The 27,528-nt window shown below is 37.7% G+C and overlaps 1 pseudogene and 1 gene segment (V, D, J or C); one reads left to right on the top strand and one right to left on the bottom strand.

Annotated features, from left to right (window-relative positions):
• Nucleotides 1-27,528, bottom strand: part of LOC148815865 (Ig kappa chain V region Mem5-like) — a 364,398-nt gene that overhangs the window by 225,006 nt on the left and 111,864 nt on the right.
• LOC148815868 (uncharacterized) lies at nt 5,360-7,025 on the top strand (annotated as a pseudogene).

Consider the following 27,528-nt stretch of genomic DNA (forward strand, 5'->3'; position numbering starts at 1 on the left):
GGTCTCTAAAACGAACAAGAAAAAGAGGATTTTCGGAGGGCAATTACGCTGTGTTTATATAGAATAAGTGATTTATGAGCAATCTAATTTCTTGTTCGTTTAAAACAGTGAAATGTCAGCTGCAAAAGATCGCACCAGAAACAGCACTCTCTCTGCCTGTCATAGACATTCAGGAAAGGCTGAATGAAGTCATGTCAAGTACAATAATTCGGTGATCAATAATAACAGTTGTAGGACAGTATATAAGGAGGATTTTGAAGTTGACTTGAAATCTGATAGGTAACCAGTGCAAGGACTTGAAAACAGGTGTAATGCATCCCTGATTCTTGCTGTCATATTCTGAACATATTGAAGATTGCTCAGTGTGGATTTAATTTCCCCAGTGAACATGATGTGCATTTATTAATTCTAGAAAAAAAGCCTTTCTTGATTTCTCTAGTTCTTAGTTTCTCTAGTTCCCTTTAAAATAAACTATTATTCCACAATGCAGAGTATTACATGGCCAGTATTTACACATGATATTTGTGATTTAAAGAAATTAACACAAGCAGCTTTTGGAGATTTAAGTGTTGGCTGAGTAATTTCAGGATAAAAGACTAGAGATGTTGGCAAGAAGAAGATAATTTGGGGAAAGCTGAGGAATACACTTATAACAAGAACACTTCCTAATGGGGTTAGGCATACTTTTGATGAAGATGAAGTTAACAGACTATATGTTTACATAGATACTGAAATAAGGATTGTATTTTAGATTATGTGTAGTTGCTGGCATTGAATTGTGTGTTGGATGCACATGAATTGAAGGAATGGGCAAACATAGCTGATGCAGATCCACAGAGCCAGCATATTAAGATGTTTATAATTAGAGGCAATTTGTTTAAATAACTAGGTATGGATACTGATGTGCAAGAGAGGTGGAAAGGCTGTTTCCTTAAGCCAGCATTATAAAATATTTTATTCTCAGTGAGATGCTGCCATTTCATAGTGGGTTTCTAACACTGTGTATAGTTCCATCCACACAGTGCCTTTACTTCCATTTCTAATCTCTTTATCCAGTACAGAGGATTTGGAGCCTATCCCAGTAAGCAACGGACACAAGGCAGAATACACCCTGGACATAGCGCCAGTCCATCACAGGACAGACAGACACAAACACACACACACCAGGGCCAGTTTTCCCATAAACCAATTAACTTACCAGTATGTTTTGGAGTGCGAGAGGGAGTCATATCACACATATGGAGAAAAACCATGTAACCCAGAGAGAACATGTAAACCCCACACACACAGGATGGCAGGAATTGAACCTAGAACCCCAGTGCTGCAAGATAGCAATGCTAACCACTTTGCCACCATTATAAATGGATGGATATCTTAGTTATCTTTCTAGTTCACAGGTTTGCATGCATAATTTAATTTTGAAAGCCACTGAGACATCAGGTACTACTGTTGTATTTATGAAAAAGAAACAAAACAAAAAACATACTAACAACTGTGCCATCCTACTCCTTAACATTGTTAGCAAAATATTTTGAATTATATTTAACCCTATTTTTTCTTTAGTTTTGTATTTAACTTATTATATGATAGTCAGATTTAATGTATATTTGAACAATGAAAATATATTTTTACAAGATTTTACATTAAGCACTTAAAATTAATATGGTTAATAATAGTAAACTGTAACATGCTGTAACAAGATCGGTTAAACTGCGAAGAAAATGCTTTCAGAGAAAATGTTTCAGGTGTGAAGAACATACATCTCCAATGTAATTTCAACCAAACCTGTTCCCACACACCCTGCCCCCACTACCATTAGAATATACACAAAGCACTCAAATCTTTCGAGCTAATGATCAGGTGACCCGAGAGAGAGCGAGAGAAACACCAAGGGGTGCGGAACCAGGGAACTATTTACATGGAAAACGGGCGATCTCCCCAGACTGTCCGCCCGTTTCACTGTTACCTGGATACCTCTTTATTTAGAACTCACTAACACTGGTTTTTAGTTTAGAAGGATTCAAGTAGGGTTTTAGATGAAAGGCAGCGACCTTAATCAAGCCCAAATCATAATTGAACCCATTCAGAGCCTACATTATATTTTAGCGTTTCATTCTGAGCAGAAGACCCTCACACCTGAAGAAGGGGGAGGTGTCTTTCGCTGGAAATCTCGCCTGCTTCTACTTTACAACCGGAGTTCTGGCTGTGACTAATTAAACCGGTTTCACAGGTTTCAATCACAGACCATGTGACATGGGAGTCAGGAAACTAACACACATCGCCACCGGATTTGATAACGCTATAAAAACGCTATAAAATAATGTGACTAGGCACAGAACAAGTTTACAGCACAGTACAATAATAAATGCTGACCATGACTTTAGAAGCATAAATTGCCTTACACTCCATTTAAACACAAGCTGTCTTTAGCCCTCTAAGCTGGTTCATACAGAAATGTAGAGATCCAGGCTCAGAACACACAGCTTCATTAGCGAATACATATGCAGGACAACTAGAGAAGACGTTTTACAGAGGATGGATTTTTAGAAACATCCCATCAGTGACATCACTGAAGTCAACTCCTAGGTACTGTAACTGTCGTGTGGATAGTTTCACAAGAATCAGACAAAGGTCTAAGCATCGCTTGTTCTAGATAAAACTGCAAAAAAAAAAACAACAACCCATAATGTACTTCTTTGCGGCTCTGTTTGCCCAAATCATATATTCACAACGTGAAATCTAGAAAATAATATTACGTAACCAAAATCCGCAATATGGAAACAGAACCTGTGTAATTGTTGATAGATGATGTACTCATAACATTTTTTCAAGACGAACTACAACATTTAAAAAATGACTTGTATGTACTTGATATCGCTAATCAATCCACGGGTCCCAGCACAAAACGAAACTAAAACGCATACCGTTTCGCGCTTCTTATTAGTTGCTCAAAAGTAATTTGACCGTATGAAATGCATAATATAAACCTAGAAACATATACGTGAGCAGTACTTAAGCACTGTAGTATCGGTGTTAAGACATACCTCTCAAATACTGTAAATCAAGTTAAAAATATCTCAAGACCGATTCTGGTCATAAGGAAACCATGTTTCGTGTATGTTTTCTTTAAAGTACCGAGACCAGCCATATACTGTATGTTTATGTTCCAAAATTAATATCGTTTATGGCTTTCACACGCGTTGCAGTATGCTCCTATTCTTTTTATGCTCAGCTACTAAGATTTCCCTTCAGTGGTAAAATTAGATATGAATATTCAATACTTAAACGGGCACAGTTAAGACATTAAATATACATATACATACTGTATACAGTACAGTTTTCATACGGTAATATGTTTATGTTCCTAAATCAATCTCTTTTATGAGCATGTGAAAGACATGGTGAATCACTGTACTTTGCATGATTGGAAACAAATGCGTGATTGCGAAATGCTGTGGTGTTACTTTTACAAAGACGGTCAATGAAAAAAAGAATGTTGACCAGGGCAATACTTTGAGTTTACACTTACAGCTTGTCCAAGGTCATTCATTATTAATACTATTAGTAATATCTTCGTTAAAGACTTTGATGGCCACAGCTCAAACATCAGAGGTTGAGCTTTATTAGCTCCACCTTGCGGAAATTCCGGATACTATTATTTTGCTTGTCGTATTATAGGAGAATTTACGGTAACTCGCGGTATTTACCGGTAGCTTGCGGTAGACTGCGTACAGCGTACCGCAAAATAATGCGGTATCGCGAGTGCATTTTGAATGGCTGCATCTGTAAATACAGTATTTGCTTGCTACATATATTCTGCATTCAATACAGATGTTACAAAAGAGTTTGGAATGAGAAATAAAATGAGTTTATTGGTATACTCATTTTATTGATTCTATATTTTTTATAGTCAGGATAGAGGTTAATACCATTGCCATAATTCTTTACAAATATTAATAACTGTAGCAAAGCTGTGATTGTAAGCACAGGTGAGTCATCAAAGGGTGGAGTTATTTTTATCAGGAGAGACACTATCTTTGGATTCTCACAGGAAAATCAAGGAATTGGCTGCATCATGTGAGGAACCCAAAGAAGGCTCCACAGCTGAAACGTTGTGTTTCCTTTCTTCTCTTTTCAGCAGACAATAAACCTTTACTTGTTCCTTTGCAGCCTACTGATGCTGATGCAGCTACTTACTTGAACTACTTCTTACTTCAAGTAATCCTAGTAAAACAAAAATGATTTTTTTTTGCAGCACAGTAGTTAACATTACTGCTCATAGAGCTGGGGCCCTGGATTTACTTCCTTGGGTGATGTCTACATGGAATTTGTACATCCTCTGCATGTTTGTTTAGGTTTCCACTTGGTACTTATTGTATTCTATAGGGTTTCTATCCATTTCCACTTCCACTTTTCCTGGTGAGGGTCGTGGTGAAGCCGCAACAAGCACAAGGCAAGGTACACCCTGGACAGGGCACCAGTCCATCGCAGGTCAAGTGCAAAACAATCATACATGGAGACAATTTGGAGGCCACGGTAAGGGCCAAGAGGGGAAATTTGGCCTGGACACCAGGATAACTCCCTACTCAATGTCCACTGAGAGTCAGGGCCTCAGTTTAAAGTCTCATCAGAAAGACCCCACCACTATACTGGGGCATTAGGACCCACACAGACCACAGGGTGGGTACCACCCACTGGTCCCACTAACACCAGTTCCAGCAGCAACCTCAGCTTTCCCAGGAGTCTCCCCTCCAGGTACTGGCCGGGCTCACACCTGCTTAATTTCAGTGGGTAGCCAGTTGAGAACTGCAGGGTGATATAGCTGCTGACCCATTTCATTCCATTTTTTCCAGTACAGGGATGTTGCAGAGCAAGAGCCTATCCCAGCAAGCAATGGGCACAAGGCAGAATACACCATAGATGGTATGCCAGTACATTACAGGGCACACACAAACACAAATAGAAACTTATACCAAGGCCAGTTTTCTCAGAAGCCACTTAATCTAACAGTAAGTTATTGTATTGTGAAATGAAACCTATGCAAACACAGAGCAAGGTCTAGAATTAAACTCAGGGCCCCAGTGCTTCAAGGCAGCAATGTTGCAATGTTGATCACTGGGTTACTGTGCTGCCTGATATGCATATTATTAAGTTTAAATATTATATTTTAATTTGAGGTAACTTTTATTAATTAAAATACAAAGGGCTATTATTGACTTTTGAAAAGTGTCAGAGATATGCAGATCCATACATACAATAATTTGGATTAGTTAATTTAAATTCCATGGATACCAAATTCATCTCCACTCTGCCAATGTGCCAGAGTATGTAAAAAAAGCAGTCAAGTTGATTCTCCAAGATGACCGACAAGCTCATCGAGCTCATGCTCCCTGACCAGCTAGAAAACATCAGCTCCATAGCAGAGGACTGTAAAATCCTGTCAGAGCTCACAGAGGAGAAATTCACCTTTGTCATTGATCTGATTCAAGAGCTGATGGAGGCCTGTGTGAATGCTAAGGTAGCCCATAGCGAAGAATTAGAAGAACTGAAGCAGAAAATAGAGGAATCCAAGTTGAGGAAAGAAACAGCAGAAGAAGGAAAACATAGAGCGAATAAGACATTTGAAAACATGCAAAAGTAGTTGGACGAAGCTCAACAAGAGTATAAAAAAGCTATGGATTCTCTGCCCAGTGGTTGGGATATTGTTGGCATGAACTTTGTGGAGGGCCTCACTAATTTAGTTAATATCTGTTATAGTGTTTGTGCTGCAAGTGTAATTAAGCGTGGAAATAAAACAAGTAAGGAGCAAAATCCCATTGCATTAGGCAACGTTTATGCCAAATCACAGGTTCTCTTGAGTCTCATAGAACTAGTTAAGTCTTTTTTTCATGAAGACAAAATACATCGGAATGAAATTTATGATCAAAAGAAGGAATATGCAAAGTCTGAGTGGGTGGCAGATCAGGTGAATAGAGTTAAGGAATCTTTGGAAAAATAAGAAGACTGCAAGCCAAAAATAACAGCAGTGCAAATATGCAAAGACATTCTTGCAATCTGCTCTTGTCTAACAGATATTGCTCCAGACAACATCTGTGAAGAAAGCAAACAAAAGGAGCTAATTATAGATATAAACAAGCTTAAAAAACAGGCTTTGGAGTTTGATACAGAGAGTTAAGGCTTCATAGGTACCTTTCCTGTAACCGCCCCACAATGGGCCAAACAGCAAGGAGAGCAAAGTACACAGAGAAAAAGTGCAGGCAACATTGCAGCTGACAACGCCCGTTTTCGCATAGAGCAGAGTCGAGCTCAAATGAATCAAGCACAAGAAATGTTCCAGAAGAGCTTGGAAAATCTGGACAAATACCACAGCAACCTGACTGAAATCCTAGTCACAATGAGGAGCTGTGAGGTGAAAGAAATCGACTTCAAGACCACTATTAAAATGCTGACAAAGGGACTGGATGCAATGGGAAAAGTAAAGGAACAATGGGAGAAGATGGTGTTCTTTTTCCAGATGCTCTCCAACATAATCAAAACAAACCTAAACAAACATTTAAAGGATGTTGTCCATACTGCAGAAAAGCAGGTTCTTCCAAGCTTGGATATTCAGCAAAATCATTCCTGAGAGATCTGCTGTATAGCCAAGCTTTCAAGCATCAAATATTGCTAGTTTGGTGAACATGATCTCTGGGACCTACACAGAGATCTCCAAAGAGTACCTCATGGATAGAATCAGCAGTTTGGGGAAACTCATGGCCTTAGACCCCACCAAATCAGAGTTTGATACAGAATGGAAAAAGTTACAGATTGGCTGTGAAGAAGCAGAAGCAGGAATAAAAGCAATTGTGCTGAAAAATAAAATAGAATTTGAAAGTAATACAAAATCAAGAACAGAGAAGATTGAGAATGCACTCAATGGAGCATTGCCCGCAGCCTCTGAGGAAGAGATAAAAGAAGTTAGACAATGTGTTGAAATGGGAATGAAGATGTCAACTCAAGAAGAAGACGATGAGCAGTATTGTTAGTCTTTCCATTTTTCTGCCAGAAAAGCAAAGATATACACTTATGAGTCCTACAAAATATGCTTCTTTGTCATACAAGCTTATACTATAACATGATAGATGTAATACCGGAAAACATTGCTTTAATTGCTTTATCAAAAATTGCAGTATTTATATACTAAATTAGCGGGCTGGGGGTAGTTAGTTCAGATTCACAAACACTAAGGCACGATATTGTTTTCTGCAGTAATACAGTATATAAATTCTATAGTAGTATTATTAGTTTGATTGTAATAGTATTAATTAATTGGAGTGGAATATATACTGATGGAAAAATGAAACGCAACATTTTCTGGAATGAGAATACAATAGTTATAGCTTATTTACTTTCACAAAAAGTTGCCAAACCAGCTCTCAACTGGCTACCCACTGAAGCTAAGCAGGGTTGAGCCTGGTTAGTACCTGTTTGGGAGTCCTCCTGGGAAATCTATGGTCGCTGCTGGAAGTGGTATTAGTGAGACCAGTAGGGGGCACCCACCCTGCGGTCTGTGTGGGTCCTAATGTCCCAGTATAGTGATGGGGACGCTAGACTGTAAAAAGGCACCATCTTTCGGAGACGTTAAACTGAGGTCCTGACTCTCAGTGGTCATTAAAGATCCCCGGGCATTTCTCGAGAAGAGTAAGGAGTTATCCCAGTGTCTGGGCCAAATTTCCCCCCTCGGCCTTTACTGTGGCCTCCATATTTTTCCCCATGTATGATTATCTTGCACTTGCCCTGTGATGGACTGACACCCCATCAGGCGCCCGTTACTTGCTGGGTAGGCTCCGGCTTTCAGCGACCCCGAATGAGATAATGGATGGATAGATTCCTTAATTCCTTTAACAAACTTAAATTTGTTTTAAGCCCTCTGACAAGTAATATAGTTTGTGCAGTGAGGCATTGCAACTTGGCAATCAGATGAAAGCTCGGTAGGTGCACTTTTTCCCAACAAGGTCCAGGTGGAACAATCTCTGATCAGGTCACCTTTAAAAAGGCCTTAGTTCAAAGCTTAGGTCACTGCAAGAAAAAGGCCACACTTAGTCAGTTTTCTGTGCATCCCGTAATGCCTCGAATGTCACCAAAAGCAAGGGAGAGGGCCATTGGCATTCTGCGGGCAGGCATGTCACGTGCCAGCATTGCCAGACACTATGGAGTAAGCCGCTCCACTTTGTCCCGACTGCAGAGAAGGTTTCAGCAGACCAGCAGGACAGATGACTGTCCAAGATCTGGTTGCCTTCAAGTGACCACACCAGAGCAGGACCGACACACCAGACTGGTCCATCTGAGAGATCGTTTCAGATCTGCCACCCGTAGTGCTGCAGAAACTGCTGGCAGACACAATGCCCGCATCAGTGACAGGACAGTGCAGCTCCATGCTTCTGGCCTTAGAACAAGGTGACCTGTCAGAGGCTCTCTGCTAACACCTCCTAGACATCACACCTGATCGGTTTGGGCCAAACAGAGGCTGCAATGGACTCGTCAGCAGTGGCATCAGGTCCTCTTCACAGATGAGTCACTCTTCAGCCTGTTCCATGCAGATGGGAGGGCCAGAGTGTGGCGGAGGAGGTGTTGCGTTTCTTTTTCCATCAGTATACTGTACTTTTCTATTTTTATTGCTTAGTGCTTTAGGTACATGTGTGTTTTCTGCTGGTATTGTAATGATACTTTTATAATGGACAGCCTCAGAGTAGATTTGCTTGCTCTTCTATATCTTGTCTGTAACAGAATTAAACAGAATATTATACTGTAAATGTTTTAGGTCAGTCATGAATTTTATCGAACTTTGAAATTTCATTTGCTGCTTCTACACTGTTTGCTTCCTCTATGTCTGAATATATAACCAATTTAAAATTTAAACAGGAATCTAGATCACTGAGATAAAAATAATAAAGAGCATTGGTACTAGTACAGATCCCTGTGGTACTTGATTAATTACATCACCCCAATCTAACTTTTCATCCTTATCTGTATCCTCTTTTTTCTGTTTAATAGTTCTCACTTGATTCCCTGAATCCCTACCATCTACAATTTGAGAATTAACCTGTTGTGAGAAACTAATGTATGTAAAAATCCGTCTGTACACAACATCATATGCCCAATGTATATCCATTACTGTTATTGGTATCAATCACATCAAGTAATCACATATCTAATTTATTCAGTTTAATCAAACTCACTTCACCTATGGCCTTCTCAATTTAAGACTACAGCTTTGAAGTAATCTCTTTTAAATTTTTAATCTAATACTTAATTTAATATGGCAATTTTCAGCAAGTTGTGTAGATTTTATTACCATACAGTATATCTACCATATCATACTATTATCACATTTATGTTAGAATTCCTCCACATGCATGAGTAATATTTATCCTTGTGCTAAAAGATTTTATGACATTGTTTATTCTTTCATTTTAACCTTAAATACACTTCAGAATGAAATCTGAGATATCTGAGCTGAAAAGATGTTTTAAAAGCTTGAAGTTGTTACTGAATTACTTATACTTACCTATATAATCCCATTTTTGCTTTTTTTAAAAAGTTAATTCTATCATCAATAATTAAATATACATTTTCCATTCAAGTTATTTCTGCACAGATCAGGCACTTGTTTTAACTATATTAAATGCACATGATATTTTACAGTAAAACTGAAAAAGAAAAATTGTTAAAATGATCATAAGTAAATAATTATATATCCCCTTTTGATGACATATTTAAAAGTAATAAACCAGTTTAAACACTTAAGTTACCTTAAAAAGGACAAACATTTATTTACAATAAAACACACCCAGATTTTGTCATGCTGTTTTGTCCAGATTTAGAAAACTGTATCACTGTCCTGATATTTACTGACAATGGCGAGCAGATCGCATACGTATATCCATTTTGCATTCGCTGCTACATTGAGAAGTCAATCAGTTCTTTAAATCTGGTAACATTGGTACACTGAAAATACTTAAAAAGTATTCATTTTGTATGTAGGACATTTTACATGTCCAGATGAAGCCATTCAAAGTGCACAGTACAAACCCATACTGCATGCAACTACCTACGTCATATTGCCATATGTGATTGGTTGGCCAAAATGACCGACAGGGGCACTCGTGGTGCATTGGGTCAGTAGTGGAAAGATTTAATCATTTAATCTCTTTACTGTGCACGTTTTAATCCGCTCAGTATTGAATATTTATATGGAATTTTACAACTTAAGGGAAATTTTAGTAGCTGAGCATAAAAAGAAGAGGAGCATAATGCATCTGAAGGTCATAAACAATATTAATTCAGGAACATAAACATATTATGTAAACTGTATATTGCTGGTATTGGTAGTTTAAAGAAAAAATACACACCAGTATTCCATTTCTCCCTAAACATTTTAAGCATCAAAGTCTTACATGTGGATATTTCAGAAACGTTTTTACGTGCTCCTTCTGACCATATTACTGTACGTTTATATACTTTGCGAAAAGTGATCGTTTTAACCTTTTCTGCGAATGCGCTCGTTATCGAGTAAACAAAAGCATACTTTTAGAATTTGATTAATGGGGAATATAATATGGAATCGTATATCTAAAGAAATTAATAACGATATACAGTGCCTTGCGAAAGTATTCGGCCCCCTTGAACTTTTCAACCTTTTGCCACATTTCAGGCTTCAAACATAAAGATATAAATTTTTTATTTTATGTGAAGAATCACCAACAAGTGGGACACAATTGTGAAGTGGAACGAAATCTATTGGATTTTTGAAACTTTTTTAACTAATAAAAAAATGAAAAGTGGGGCGTGCAAAATTATTCGGCCCCTTTACTTTCAGTGCAGCAAACTCACTCCAGAAGTTCAGCGAGGATCTCTGAATGATCCAATGTTGTCCTAAATGACTGATGGTGATAAATAGAATCCACCTGTGTGTAATCAAGTCTCTGTATAAATGCACCTGCTCTGTGATAGTCTCAAGGTTCTGTTGAAAGCGCAGAGAGCATCATGAAGACCAAGGAACACACCAGGCAGGTCCGTAATACTGTTGTGGAGAAGTTTAAAGCCGGATTTGGATACAAAAAGATTTCCCAAGCTTCAAACATCCCAAGGAGCACTGTGCAAGCGATCATCTTGAAATGGAAGGAGTATCAGACCACTGCAAATCTACCAAGACCTGGCCGTCCCTCTAAACTTTCAGCTCAGACAAGGAGAAGACTGATCAGAGATGCAGCCAAGAGGCCCATGATCACTCTGGATAAACTGCAGAGAACTACAGCTGAGGTGGGAGAGTCTGTCCATAGGACAACAATCAGTCTTACACTGCACAAATCTGGCCTTTATGGAAGAGTGGCAAGAAGAAAGCCATTTCTCAAAGATATCCATAAAAAGTCTCGTCTAAAGTTTGCCACAAGCCACCTGGGAGACACCCCAAACATGTGGAAGAAGGTGCTCTGGTCAGATGAAACCAAAATCGAACTTTTTGGCCACAATGCAAAACGATATGTTTGGCGTAAAAGCAACACAGCTCATCACCCTCAACACACCATCCCCACTGTCAAACATGGTGGTGGCAGCATCATGGTTTGGGCCTGCTTTTCTTCAGCAGGGACAGGGAAGATGGTTACAATTGAGGGGAAGATGGATGCAGCCAAATAAAGGACCATTCTGGATGAAAACCTGTTGGAGTCTGCAAAAGACCTGAGACTGGGACGGAGATTTATCTTCCAACAAGACAATGATCCCAAACATACAGCAAAATCTACAAAGGAATGGTTCACAAATAAACATATCCAGGTGTTTGAATGGCCAAGTCAAAGTCCAGACCTGAATCCAATCGAGAATCTGTGGAAAGAGCTGAAAACTGCTGTTCACAAACGCTCTCCATCCAACCTCACTGAGCTCGAGCTGTTTTGCAAGGAAGAATGGGCAAGAATTTCAGTCTCTCGATGTGCAAAACTGATAGAGACATACCCCAAGCGACTTGCAGCTGTAATCGCAGCAAAAGGTGGCTCTACAAAGTATTAACGCAAGGGGGCCGAATAATTTTGCACGCCCCACTTTTCATTTTTTTATTAGTTAAAAAAGTTTCAAAAATCCAATAGATTTCGTTCCACTTCACAATTGTGTCCCACTTGTTGGTGATTCTTCACATAAAATAAAAAAATTATATCTTTATGTTTGAAGCCTGAAATGTGGCAAAAGGTTGAAAAGTTCAAGGGGGCCGAATACTTTCGCAAGGCACTGTAATTATATTCATGTACATGACTTTCTATTGATATGTGTATGGGTGTTTCAGTGTGTGTCTAGTGACTGTGTCTGTGGTATGATGGCTCAAGTAATTGACTTAGAAGGCTGAGGGTGGGTGTTCAAATCCAGCCTGCACCATGAGTTTTCTTTTAACAAATAAACATTTTTTTGAAAAACTAAAATAGCTAATATTATGGGCATTATATTGACCTTTTTCGTATTTCTAAATATGACAACATGTTCGTACTGTATGTACACAGCGGTACTGCAGGGTGTAGGCCGCAAACCCATGTGAGCCCGAAAGCCCTGCGTTAATGTAGCGCATATTTCTAAATATCACAACATGTTTGAAGCTAATTAATTTATTAATAACAACGAATAATTTCAAACGGGTACTGATATTATTACTGACAATAAATATTATCGACACTATATTGAATTTGTTGGTATTTCTAAATATCACAAAACATTCAGTTAAGTGATTATCCGTACAGATACAATACAATCACATGGGAAGACAAGAGAATGTCATTGTACTGTATCTGTACGGAATGTAGGGAAAAACTTGCAGCTTACTGGTTCGGGCTGGCTGGCTGTGCCAAAAAATAAATAAAAACCAGTTTAACAACTCTTAAGCAAACTGTAGTTTTTGTTAACACAACTTTATCAGTAAAAAGACCACGGGCACTTTTCCTCTCCCCTACATTTTCAGAGTAGAATAGGTGTACCTTCCAATGAAAGACAGTCCCCCTTCTCCCCACAGACAGACAAACAAATGTTTTCACTGCCTATTAATTCAATTTTAATTTCAATTCAAGGTGCTTTGTTAGCATGACCGATAGCTACACTCAGTGTTGCCAAAGCAAATAAAAATAATGAAATTCACATGAAACAAAATAAAAAAAGTAAAATAAAATAAATGAAATCTACAGACATAATTATTTGACAAGTTATTCAGAGGGAAAGGTGGTGACATCACCGGACTGGCAAGCATGCTTTTTAGATAACGCAATTTCATATTATATTCCCTATTAATTTAAATTCTAAAAGTATGCTTTTGTTTACTCTGATAGCGAGCGTATTCGCAGAAAAAGTTAAAACTATCACTTTCCTCACAAAGTATAAAAACAATATGGTCAGAAGGAGCATGTAAAAATGTTTCCAAAATAATTATTAAATTCTGAAAAGTATGAGTTTCTTTTACTGTGATAATGAGTGCAAGTATTCATGGAAAATGGTAATCACTTAACTTTGAATGTTTTTTATAATTAGAAAGACCGACAAATTCAATAGAGTGTCGATAATATTTATTGTCAGTAATAATATCAGTAGCAGTTTGAAATTATTGATTGTTAGTAATAAATGACTTAGCTTTGAACATGTTGTGATATTTAGAAATATAAAAAATATAGTCAATATAGTCAAATATAGTCAATATAGTGCCCATAATATTTGCTATTTTAGTTTTTCAAAGAAATGTTTATTTGTTAAAAGAAAACTCATGGCGACAGCTGGATTTGAACATCCACCTTCAACCTTATAAGTCAGTCACTTACACCATCACGCAACAGAAACAGTCACTTTACAAAAACTGAAACACCCGTACACATACAGTATCAATAGAAAGTCTTATACTACTGTTTGTGCTAGAGTACATGAATATAATTATATCGTTATTAATTTCTTTAGATTCAATATTCCATATTATATTCCCTATTAATCAAATTCTAAAAGTATGCTTTTGTTTACTCTGAAAATGAGCACATTCGCAGAAAAGGTTAAAATGATCACTTTTCACAAAGGATATAAATGTACAGTAATATGGGCAGTAGGAGCACGTAAAAAAGTTTCCAAAATATCCACATGTAAAACTTTGATGCTTAAAATGTTTAGGGAGAAATGGAATACTGGTGTGTACTTTTTCTTTAAACTACCAATACCAGCAATATACAGTACAGTTTACATAATATGTTTATGTTCCTAAATTAACAAGTAAAAGGTTTATTCCATACTGAAAAAAAGAAGAAAGAGAACACAACGTTTCGGCCGTGGAGCCTTCTTCAGGTGTGAGAGAGACAAGGCAGTAGGCAAAGGTAACGTGGCGGGACAACTGTAACGATCAGTTCTATCCGGACCCTATGCGGACGACACAATCCGAAGAAGTGGGGGAACACTGGGGAAACGTCATGCAGGAATACGGGGCTGAAGACAGGGGGGCGTGTCCAAGGTGCGCTGGTGCACGGGGGAGGTGTGGCCGAGGCGAACAATCCAAAAGAGTAGTTCTTAGAGAGTATCCAAAACAGAAAGGTAAGTCCAAAACCAGGAGATCATCAAAACGCTGAATTAAAACACGAAGGCCGGGTCGGAACCGGCAGACAGGGAACAGGAACGGGAACAGAGATTAAAACCTTGACGGGACCAGGCGCTTCCAGGTCCCAGACTCGCACGATACGGAAATCAGATGCAGAGCCCGGATGAGCGTCAGCGCCTGGCTTTTAAGGTGGGCTGGGAATAGGGAACAGGTGCACAGAATAAAGTCTCACGTGAAAGGGCTGGAGCACCCTTAAGGAGGGGGGACTATAATCGTGAAAACAACAAAGGCTGGGAGGGAGGAGGAGTGAGAGGCGGGAGCAGGGGACAGAAAGAGAGGCCAATCAAGAGGTGTGAAGTCAGAATAGGTGTAGAGAGCTGTGAAATGAAACTTCCAATGAATGGAGAAAATTTAAAAGAACAGTAGTCTGTCCTTAACAGAAGGGAGAATGTGTGATCCTAGCTGCAGAATAATTTTGGTTTCAGTATGCTTTCTGATGTATGAGTTTGGAAAACCGTCTTTGAGAACGTAGATGGAGAGATAAGAGTGGTCGTGGCCGGTGAAATGAGAAACAATGGGCTTAGAGAGATCTTTAATCTTCACAGCCCTGGCATGTTCTCTGAAGTGGTCTCCGAGTCTCCTTCCTGTTTCTCCAATGTAGATGGCTGGGCATTTACTGCAAGAGATACAGTAAATAAGGTTGCTGGAGGTACAAGATGCCATCTGGGTACACATCTGCAATGTGAATTCCTGTGTTTTCGTATTCAACTCTTGAATCCTGGCTAGTATGTTCTTTAACTGTTGTTCATCCGTCTTTCCTGGCACCACTGCCTTCTCCAGCTCATCACAGATCTCAATGCCTTTGTTACATAACGTAACAAAAGATGATTTCATTTCACAGTCATCTTCTTTCTTTACAAGAGATTTAACTTTTCTGAATCCCTTATCCTTTGTCCAATTTGTTTCTACCATTTTACTTCTCTGATCATGAAGTTTCTTTTTGTCAATGCTTTTGCTCTCAGAACTGTAGTTCAACAGGCTTTTTGAAAAGGTAAACAGCTCTTCAGTTTTTGCCACAATGTTTCTTGCTGAGCTCATGTTACACATTTTCTTTTCTTCTGTTTCATTTCCAGTTTCATGTGAATCTGTGCTTGAACTCAAACCGAGCAAAAGCTGAGGAACAAAGTGACAACTTTAAGTGCTGCATCCTCAAATGCAAGTCCAACCAATTGAGATCCAGTTGGCACAGAAATTATGGCATCTTTGTATATGTCTTGGGCTTCTTTGAGTTGCCTGTGTACATCATTGTGATATCTCTCTGACATTTCTTTTGCTTTTTCTGCAGATTTCTTTCTCATTTCTGCAATGGTTATAGCCTTCTTAACCTCTTTCAGGTTTTCTTGATAAAATGATAAAATGCACTAGTGTAGTTCTCCAGTAGCTCAGAAATCAAGTTGATTAATCATTGGAAGTCATTCTCAACATTAATCTGCTACAATGTTTACTTTTCTGAGCTGATTAGGAAGGAGTGTCTCAATGAGTTCTTTATTATCCTGCATGAATGTCTGAACAATCATTTTCACACCCTTGGGTATGTTTAAGCTGTAGAGATAAATTTGATCCATGTTTTTATGGGCTGTGTTGAATGCTTTCCATCCATCATTACATACCTGCATCAAGCAGGCTCTGAATGACTCAGGGTATCTGATATATGTGTATGTTTCATCAGGTGTGTGCTTATTTATTGAAAAATCACATGCAGAAGATATGAATACTAGTTCATCCAGAATGGCTATAGAGATTGGACCCGGTACTAAGAACTCCTCCCAGTTCTCATATGATCTAATTTTCAGTTCAGTCTCCTCCCTGACATCCTGAGCTCTGTAGATCATTTGGAGTCCATCATTCATTTTAGACAGACAGTTGGATGCCATGATGTGTTTTCTATAAAAATGGAAAAGCTTTAGTTCAAGGTATCCTTTTCTACTTTTTACAATTACTTCAGCTTTTTCTGTCTGACTTAAAGTTGTAATTAATTAACCATAATCTGTTTGTTAGTGATCGTGACAAATCACATTATTAATAATTCCTTTCAAACAAAACTTTGTTTGGTAATGAGTAATTACCATAGTGACTGTGCTGCCACAAAATTATTACAGTGAAAAAGACTATGAGATTTCCACTTAGATTTTTTAAAAATCCAATAATTACAAAATGGCACATCAACTACCTAATGTAACTGAATTACTGTAGTTCCTTCTAACTTACTGAAATTTATATTCAGTAAGTTATTAAATATAAATTTATATTTATATTTACTGAAACTCATTAAATATGTTGCATATGTTTAATCTCAAAGAGAAAAAAATAAGTTTGAGCTTGTTACAAAAGAAACAGCTCACATGAAAACAAAACAACAAAGTGATTTACATAATAATGAATAATGGAAAATGACCTACTGTTCAAATTTAAAGTTACAAGTGTCAAATTACATTATCCCCAAATTAAAGAAAAATACAAAAATATATACTGTATGAATTTCAGTCACATATCTTCATTCCTATTGCACATTTTTAACAAATACAAATGTATTTGTAAAACACCAGTTCAAAAGTGAAAACACTAGTTCAATTTGTTTAAGTTAGTTTGTTCCTTCACTAATACTGGAGTATTGTTGACTTCACTGCAGCTAGAACATAAAATCATATACAATACATACATCTCTGAGATTCACTTTTAAAATGTGCTCCATGTATTTTAAGGAATCTCATAAATGACAAAACAGATATGTTTAAAGGGCTGGATATAACAGATGCAGATATTACAGATCATGCAATTAAAAAGACAAATGTCTCATCAGGAATGTTGGACCTTTCTGCTGTATATGTTTGTAATATGGCAGGACCTCATAGCTCAATTGTATCCCACACTACTGTATTTGACAGGCAACTTGAAAGAAACACTCAGTGCCACAGACCTATGTCCTGTCATGTAATGTAATAAATTTTATGTGGCTAAGCTAGTGCTAATAAACCTGCCTCCCAACCCACATGTACTAGAGTTGGAGTCAATTCGTAACTAAATGAAAAATGGCTGATAAATGTCATTTCAATTGTTGAAATGGAACTGAAAGTTTTAAGGATACAGAACAGGAATGAATAGCTAAAGTTCTTCATTCCATGACATTCCACACACTAAAAAAATCAATTCCTCACTTGTTTCATACACTACTGCAAATTATTTTTATGGATTCATGGACGTGCTTTACATATATGACACAAGACTGTTGAAGAACCTTGTTGATTACCCAAGCCCTGCTTTGGAAGATATTTGTGTGTGGACTCTGATCTAGTAAAGTATATCAAATTTGAAATTTAGATTTGGTTTTGGCTACCATATCAAAAGTTTCTTCAGACCAAACACAGAAACAAACAAAAAAAAAACGTTTTTTGCAGGTTGATTAATCTCTTTACAGCTCCTCCTGGTTCCAACTTTAAAACTTCCAACATACAACCTGATCAGATGACGCTGATCTTCAAATTCTACTGGAAAGAAAACCAAAGCAATTTCCCTTTCTTGGCATTAGCTTCATTGAATCTGTTTTACTGCTACTTAAAATCTACTTAATACAGAATATTAATATAGAATCATGTAACTAATAAGAAATTGTGGTAGGTGAAAATAAAAAAGTTTCTGAATGTCATTAACAATATTAATTTACAGTATGAATATAAATATAATCTGGAAGGTTTTGATGTGCTTGTTTAAACTACATTTTTAATTTGTTAATGTTATTATTTAAAATGAAAGGCTCATAGTTTGTATTTTGGTTTGTCCAAACTGAGAGATGCTTTGAATCAGTGGTAGAATGTGCGCCTGTCACCTGGAAGGTCCTGGGTTTAATTCCTGGGAAATGCACAAGTTGTAACTTTAACAAATAAAAACTCTTTCTCTAACAGTAAAATATAATAAATAATATGTATATTACATTGATTATTTATTATACTACATATATTATTTTATATACATAATAGTATGTTAAATATTAAAATAATATTAATAATAAATAAATTACACAAATGGGTAAATGTGTGAATACTGTCAATGGCAGGAGTAGAAGACGTTTGGAGAGAGTAAGAAAATTAAAATATGCCCTACATCAGTAATTGCAATTGAAGTTTTTTTTTGCCTATTTGCTTTTTAATACTATTCATTCATGCCATTATATATACTGTTTTTTATCATCTAAAATAACAAAGTCATATGAAAAATACAACAAAATACAAAAATTTATGTTAGGAAATGTTATGAATTAGTGAGGTTATGAAATATTGTATTCGCATCTCTCTCCACATCATTCTTCCCCTCTCTGTGATTGAGGAGGCTGGAATACCCTACAGAGTGTGAAAAGGAGAGGGGCGCAGCAAACAAAGTGAAAAAAGGGATTTCATATCATGAGAAGTTCAGTGAAACAGGACAAGCTGTAGTATGAGTTATAATTTAACTAACCATCATGTTCTTAAGCATGAGTATACTTTTGCAGATTTACACAGTTTAAACTGAAAAAGCAGGGTTAGCTATAAATGGTTCAGCAAATAAAAACAGGAAAAACAAAGGATCTGGCAGTAAAGTATTATATGAGAAAAGTTATGTTAGAATAAGTAATGAAAGTTATTAAATTATATTGTGAAACAATATCCACATATATCCATACATCAGCTATTACAGCCATTCTTGCAGACTGCCTTCATCTAGAAGTAATTAGTTATACTTAATATTAGTATTAAGTTGCAGTAGTTACTAGCTCGCTTTGCCTGCTAGGGCATACGGGTTGACATCGGCTGGAGGGGAGACGGACTATAGAAATAATCAATAATCGTTTATAAATGTTATATTTACCTAAAAACTCCAATTCCCATGAAACCTACTGGGCAACATCCTGGCATCTACACAAGATGCCAGGAGGTTGCTCAGTGCTTTTTGGGGGAATTTTAATTGTATGTGGTGGCATCCTGTGGGTCTCGCCTCATGCTAGTGCTCTGCTTTAGCTGTTCAAATATCTCACTGTAAAAAGAGGTATTCAGACATCAAATAACACAGCTTTGTGATCAGAAAGCTGTAAGAAAGGATTAATGATCCTTTAAAAAGATTAAAAGGATCAATGATCAGAAAGTCAATTGAACTTATGAATAACATTAATTTTTATGACCGTGTAGGCAGACAAGATCTACAGACAAGATCAAGGGTGTGACCACAAATCTGGGTGGGACAGTTTACCAGTTGCATGACATCAAAGCAGTCCTAAGTGGATATAAAATCAGAAGCAGATTTACAGTCCAAGGAGTCAACACGAATATCAAAATCACAAGCATTAATACTGGGCTGGTCATAGTACATAGTAATGTCAACAGATCAGTTGACTCTATGCCATGTAAGAGGACCCGGGGAAGGGTCATTTCTAACAGGTATTTCAGGAACGAAACACTGAAAATACTAAATATGGACCTTAGCAAAATGGCGGCAAAAAGAAATCAGCTGACCAGGAAATGGAAAGGGTCTATTCTGAGAAACAACGAGACACAGCTGAGCCGCATCAGGAGCCGAAATATAAGTGCCCCGGAGACAGTGAACAGGGCGGAAGCCGGTAAGGTGAATGCAGTTTGGAGGAGAAGAGAGGAAAGAGGTGCATGTTAAGGATCGGGCTAAGGAATACGGACTACTGAAAGGAGAAAAGGTTTATGGTTTTGGATTACGGACACTGGTTAAGGATACATCGCGGATTGGCTTTATTATGGACTTTTGGAAATTGGATCGGATCAGGACTAAGGGAACGGATTGCGGACTGTATTCGGAAGACAGTTGGAGGAAGAAACGCCACAGATCTCTGGAAAGAAAAGTGTGGTGTGAGTACTACCGTCATTTACATAAACTCTTCCCCGGAGACACCACAGCCTCAACAGAGAAAATGCTTTGAAAGAGCTTGAAAGCTTAAGAGGAATGGAAGAGAATTCCAGGAGCAGATAGAGATAGTTGTAATACATTAGGAACACAATTGGCCTGCCTACCACTTTACTTCAGCATTGGAGAGTTGAAGGGTGTTGGGTTATGTGAGAGCTTTAACAAATCTAGCAGTTGACAGAAGGGGAAAATGTGTTTTGGAGATGCATGAATCCAGCAGAAACAGGAGATAAAACCAAGATGCATAAAAAATACTGTAATGAAATAGAGGTGGTAATGGGTTTGCACTCCATAGTAAAGGAGATGAGAAATCTCAGAAAATCATTTAAACTAAATTCAGCCTAATAAAAGAATGTGTATGAGGACAATTCTGACCATCCTTAGACAAGGTACATGTATGTTTATTCCAGCCTTGGAGAGGTCATCAAAGGTCTGGTTTCTTAGGATCTAAGAGAACAGGAAGTCTACCAACGAAAGTGGGGTAAGGGGGTTGCATGGATATGCAGAAATTTCATGTAAGGGAGCAAGATGTGTAACAGAAGGGTATTTCACTCTGATGGAACTTCAGTATTTCTAAAAACTGTATAGACCGATATATAACTATAAATGACAGTTGTGATGTGAATACAGAATGTAATAAATGACAAAAAATTATATCTATAATTAAGCACTCTATAAATTTGTGGTAAACTAAAAAAATAGTAGTCTGTTGACTAAACATACCCATTCTACTTCATTTTTCTAATATCTCCTGGAAACTTGATCATTCATGTCAAAGTCTGTGTCATTAAGTTGTTTTATGTAACCATTTGTAACATTAAGTTGTTTTATGTAGGTGTTTTCTTCTGTTTGAAGAAGCAGAAGAGTGACATCCAGGCCCAGATTAATTCTGAGGTGTATTTGTCCAGTTTCTACAAAATTGTTTTTCAAATTTTAATGGAAAATCTGCATATACTAACACTTCTCTAAATGATAAAAAAAACTGGACTGTATTTTACTGTTTATTATTTCGTAATTGAATCATTTTTTAAATTATGCCTTTGTAAGAAAATCAGTTGATAAATATAGAAACCTGAAGACAAATGCATATAAGTACTTACACTTATTAAACTTTGTTGAGGATGGTCTCACTGCATACAGGGAACTGCTAACTCACAGATCTGAAAATGAATTGAAAAATAGTCCAGTGTTGAAAATGTAATAATATTAATCCATAATCTAATTCAGGTGCAGTTGAACTTATTTATTGGTACATTAAAAGTGATAGAATAACACACAGCTAGTTACATACCTTCATCTTAAGCATTTTACCAAATATACATTTATTAAAAACTAAAATTTAAATGTCAAGAGCATTCACTTATACTGTATGTACACAACAAAGTTATATTGTACAATATTATAAAATATATTAGATGAATACAGTTCAGTCTTAGATAGTGTTAGAAACTCATTAAGGAAGCTGAAAATTTCACAGCTGGAAATCTCAAAGATGCCAGCCAAGCCAAGTCAAGACAATAAAAATGATCTGCAAAAGTAATTAAGTTACCAATGGCCTATCTATAGAGAAATATGTTTTCAGAAATGTGCAATAAAAAATAAAGAAGTCTGTCTTCCAGTTGAAAGGGAACATAAGTTCATCTGGTTGCCAATCCTCCACCAGTTTTATTTATTTTTTTGTTTTGAATTTAATCATATGTTTATCTACTTACCAGCAGCCATATCACCCTGCAACTCACAACTGGCAACCCACTGAAGCTAAGCAGGTGTGAGCCTGGTCAGTACCTGGATGGAAGACCTCCAGGGAAAAACTAAGGTTGCTGCTGGAAGAGGTGTTAGTGGGGCCAGCAGGGGGCACTCACCCTGCGGTCCATGTGGGTCCTAATGCCCCAGTATAGTGACGGGGACACTATACTGTAAAATAGGTGCTGTCCTTCGGATGAGACGTAAAACCGAGGTCCTGGCTCTCTGTGGTCATTAAAAATCCCAGGGCGTTTCTTGAAAAGAGTAGGGGTGTAACCCTGGCGTCCTGGCCAAAATTTCCCATTGGTTGTTATCAATCATGGCCTCCTAATAATCCCCCTCTATGAACTGGCTACATTACTCTGCTCTCCTCCCCACTGATAGCTGATGTGTGGTGAGCTGCACATTGGTGGTGGCTGAGGGGAGTCCCCATTACCTGTAAAGCCCTTTGATTGGAGTGTCCAAAAAAGCGCTATATAAGTGTAAGCAATTATTATTATTATTATTACAGTGTCCTCTAAAGTTGAGTTACCAAAGTTAAAGCTTATCTGATCTATCTGTTAAAATTGCCAGAACCTGATCTCTAAGACTGATCAAAACAGTGCTCTCACTTTCAAGTATAGAGGAATAGGAGGGAGATTGTGCTCCTGTTTTTCTCTTTGTCTTCCCTGTTTCTCTCTCTATCATCTCTGTGCCCTCTCCTTGTCTCCTGTCCTTTATATTTATACTGAGTTCATTGGCAGTTAAAGTTGATCAGAGTAAATCACTAAAAAAACCTTTGCTGATTTGTGTTTACCTTCCTCTTCCCCACCAGCAACTTAGGAAACACTTCAAATGATGGCTATTGTTTTAGGTTTAATGACTTAGGCCTTAGGCCTCAAGTAATGTAATAAGATGTGAATGGAAAGCAAAAGTAAATTTTGATACTACTAGCTAACATTAACATACATTTTAAAATGTTAGGTTCATTCCATATATTTGAACACATTAAAACAAAAACATACTTTGTTGGGTGCTCCAGTTTTCTTCCACAATCTAAGACATACAAGTGAGTAATTGGGTTCTCAGAAAGATTAGCCCTGGTATAAGTGGGTGTGCTCGGTGATGAACTAGTGTCCTGTGCGGTGTGTATCCTGTCTTGCTTCCGTTGCTTTCTAGGTTAGACTCCACCATTGCCTGTGACACTGTGCTGGATACAAGGCAATTGGATTTTATTCTATTGAAAAGCTTTGGAACATTTGACCAGCTTTTTTAAAATATTCTTCTCTTCTTCAGAGGTCATGTGGCATGGCTGGCATAGTTTCGTTCTTCCTGAAGGGGGAAAACTTTTTCTTTCTTTTTCTTTCTTTTTAAAACTAAGTGTCTGATACTGACAATTCTTGAATTGACAAGATTTGAACAAACTTTTTGTACAGATATTTAATTAAAATGTGGAAACGGATGGTGAGTTAATACAAAAGTTAGAGCTCAGTAATAAAAAGTTTGAGCTGTTATGTTAGAAACTTTTTTCTATGGACTCAGACATGAATATATTTCCAGTGTATTCAAGTCTGTGAGGTTCATTGCTAAAGACTCCTTTCTCAGCATCACTTAGCAGTAAAAAACAAAGAATTTGTCAGATACTGAAGATTATTTATATCTAATTAAACAATTAATTCTATTAAATTCAATACTTTAATCCCAATAGCAACTAGTTGCATGAAATCTTTCAGTTCATACTATTAAAAATGTACAATACAAACATAGAGTACAACACATAATAGACAGCATTCACCCAACACATTCACAAACCACCCTAAACACCAGTAATAAAATAAGTAACAGTGGGGTAAATATTGGTGAGATAAATAACAGTGGGTCCTGATAGAATAACAATGAGGCATGCAAATATATCAAGTAAAGTGCAGAGTTAATCATTCTCACAGCCTTGGGGAAGGTGCTGATATGGAACCTAGTAGTTATTGCCTTGATAGATCTAAGTGACTTACCAGAGGGCAGGAAAATAAACAGTGGCTGGCCAGAATGGGAAGGGGTTGGCAAACATCTTTAGAGATTTGTATTTCAGTCTAGAGAAGTAGAATAAGTCTACAGAGGAAATCTGCAACCCAATGATGTTGGAGGTGATATACAGTACTGAACACTACACTCTCTAGGTGCTTCTTGTCCTGGGCAGAAGTGTTGCCATACTACACAGTAATGGAGAAGGTTAAAACACTCTCAACGACAGCTCTATGGAAAATTATTTCACTGCTTTTTGTGACACTCCAAACTTCTTTTGCTGTCTCAGGAATAACAGCCTCTGGTGAGATTTCTTGACCATAATGGATGTGTTGGAGATGGTTGTGCCCAGAAATTAAAAGTTCTCCTCCAGCTCTCAGGCCTGCTCATTGATGTACAGTGGTGAGAGTGCTTCTTTGCCGCACCTATGGTCTATCACAAGTTCCTTTGTTTCACTGATGATCTAGGTTATTTAGGCTAAACCATTCAACTAAGTCAGCCACTTTATTTCTGTAAAGTGATGTACAGTATCGTTGAGCTCTATGAGAGTAGTGTCATCAGCAAACTGCAACATTTTGACTAAATGTAAATGCAAAATACAGTCATTTGTGTACAGATAGTAAAAGAGAGGTAATAAGACACAACACCAAGTAGCTGTGCTCAGGGTGAGAGCCTTAGAGAGGGTATCCTTCAGCTTTGCCACCTGCTTCCTATCAGAAATGATATCCAGTAGTCAGTAACACATAGTCTGATCAATATCCATCTCTGCCAGCTTATCAAAAAACTTGAGAAGGATGATGGTGTTAAAAGCAGAACCATAGCCAATAAATAGGATCTGGGCCTACGTGCTGGGAGCTTCTAGATGTTGAAATATACAATATCATGGAGCCCAAGGTAGAGTGCGTCCTTTACTGAACTGTTTGCTCATTAGGCAAATGGGCTTAGGTCCAGGTACATGTTTGACAGGAAATTGGCTATAGGTCACTCAAAAACTTTCATAATAACAGATACAGTATGAAGGCTACTGGTCTGTAGTCATTGAGGGAGCTCACAGTAGATTTCTTAGATACTGGTATTATAGTGTAGAAATCTGACTTGTAGTTTTGGGTAATTACTCCTGACCTGTCTTGAGTGAATTGTAAATAAACATATGCTGTTCTACATGACAAAGCCACCTCCATTCAGGCAATAATATAGGATGACTATAGCTGGACTATGACTGAAACCCACTGTAATTTGGGGCAATGTGGGAAACACACCTGTGTGCGTCTTCTCTCACTGTTCTCCTGAAATAGCCATTTTTGTCACAGTTACTGTGTACTCATCTCAAACCTTCACTGAGCTGTGCTGTGACTCCTTTTATGCCTACAATTGTATCTAAAAGCAGTGTGGTACCTTATCATGTTTACATGATAGATTGAAAATATCTGTAAAAATAAGAGTGAGCTGACATCCACAGGATCTCAGTGTAGATGTTAATATAAGGTCATATACAGATGCTTTCCTGCTGTTCTGAATGCAGAAAAACGTCTTAAATCATGCTCTTGAATGATAAAGGGTGGTTGGAAGGGCTGCACCAGCTGTCTAGAGCAGTCTGCTGCAGGTTGTATTCTGTGTTCTCTTTACTGCATGTTGGAAATTATATTTGCTAGTTTTGAAGTTGGCATTATCATCTTCTCTGAAAACCCTCTTTTTCTTTTCCCACAGGGTTTTAATTTCCCTGCTGAACCCGGGCTGTGTCAGAAACCCTATAGGCAGAATAGGAGGATCCTTATGCGTGACCAGAATCCCACAGAATGCAGAGTAGCAGAGGGACGATCCAAAAGACGAGATCCAAAGGCTAGGTCAATAAGGGAGACAAAGGGTCCAGTGATGAGAGATATCCAAAACAATCCAAAAGTCAGAATCCAGAAGGCAAGGTCACAAGGCGGAAGCAGAAGGTTAGCAACAGGAGATCAGTCAAAAGGCTGGGAAACACACACTGGAGAATACTGCAAGAGACTTTTCAATAGTGAGCATGGAAAGGTGTGTGAGGGGAGTTTAAATACTGAAAGGAAAGGGGTGTGATTGGATAATTGGTTAAGGGAGTGAGAATTTGAGGAATCCGGTGCATGTGAGAATGTGGTGGGTTCAATCAGGGATGAGATTGTGAACCAGTGATTCTGGGAGTGCAACGTCGTTTGCGAGGGAGAGTGTGGGGTGTGACAGGGATAGAATCGCGTTTCAGAGGAAGACTGTGGGGCATGACAGGCTGATTATTGTATTATATGCATTTGCTCTCACAAAACAGAATAATCCATTAATTCCTTACACTTGTATAGCACTTTCTGGATGCTCTATTCAAAGTGCTTTACAGTTAATGGAGACTCCCCTCCACGACTACCAATGTGCAGCACCCACCAGGATGATGTGACGGCAGCCAAAGTGCACCAATAGACTCAACACAAATCAGCTCTCAGTGGGGAGGAGAACAGAGTGATGAAGCCAATTCATACATGGGGATTGATAGGAGGCCATGATTAGTAAAGTCCAATGGGGAATTTGGCAATAACACCGGGGTATCACCCCTACTCTTTTACATCTCACTTGAAGGACTGAGCCTTATTTACAGTATAGTGTCCCAGTCACTATACTGGAGCGTTAGGACACTCACAGACCACAGGGTCACCTCTAATACTTTTTCCAGCAGAAGCCTTGGCTCTCCCAACCAGGTTCTGGACAGGCTCAAACCTGCTTAGCTTCAGTGGGTTGCCAGCTGGGAGTTATATATTTTATATATATCTACCTATCTGCTGTCTGTATTTTAGTTAACAATGTCACTCAACTGTGCTGGCCTTTAAGGAACCAATTAAAGATAATAATTTACATTCTCACATACAGATTCTAAATATATACAGTATAATTTAATTATATAAAACTAAAAGTTGTTTTTTTAGTAACAAACAATAAATGTAATAGAATATACTGTATACTGTATATGAAATGATCTGCTGTAATACAAATGGCTGATTCTTCACTAAGGGATTACAAGAAGAGTTAATAACTTCAGAGTTAAAATACATTTACTATAATGTGTTATGGTTTAACATGTAGGTTTATCGGTCTCATTTTATTACATCACATTCATATTCTCAGATATGCATAAATATGCATTTCTCAACTAAACATCAAATCTGTTTGGTATAATTGTTAAACCTTTGATAATTATAATGTGAATAAAAGAGTATTATACTCAAAAATCTGTTGGCCAA

Source organism: Atractosteus spatula, chromosome 24 (genome assembly GCF_055471065.1).
Source record: "Atractosteus spatula isolate fAtrSpa1 chromosome 24, fAtrSpa1.hap1, whole genome shotgun sequence".
Classification (NCBI taxonomy): Eukaryota; Metazoa; Chordata; class Actinopteri; order Semionotiformes; family Lepisosteidae; genus Atractosteus; species Atractosteus spatula.